Below are 466 nucleotides of genomic sequence, written 5' to 3' on the forward strand. Positions count from 1 at the left end.
TGCTGTCTCGTCTTCAGTGTGGCATAATCGTCTTGGTCATCCCTCATCTTCCGTACTATCTAAATTAAGCTCCTCTTTANGCTCTACCTTTCATTTGCATTCTAAATTTTGTACGGGTTGTGCTCTTGGTAAATCAACCCAATTACCTTTTTCTATCAATAAAAATTATGCCCCATCTTTATTTAACTTAATTCACTATGATGTGTGGATGTCTCCTGTTACTTCTATTACCGGTTTCCGTTACTATGTGCTCTTCACTGATGAATATTTCCACTACTCATGGATTTATCCTATGCGTCGTAAATCTGAAGTATTTTCTCATTTTCAAAAATTTGTGGCTATGATTAAAAACATATTTGGGACTTCTGTCAAATATCTCCAAAGTGATAATGGTACGGAATACGTTAATACTTCTTTCACCACTTTTTATCATTCCNTTGGTATCCAACAAAGATTCTCTTGTCCC

This window comes from Prunus dulcis, unplaced genomic scaffold (genome assembly GCF_902201215.1).
Source record: "Prunus dulcis unplaced genomic scaffold, ALMONDv2, whole genome shotgun sequence".
In the NCBI taxonomy this organism is placed as follows: domain Eukaryota; kingdom Viridiplantae; phylum Streptophyta; class Magnoliopsida; order Rosales; family Rosaceae; genus Prunus; species Prunus dulcis.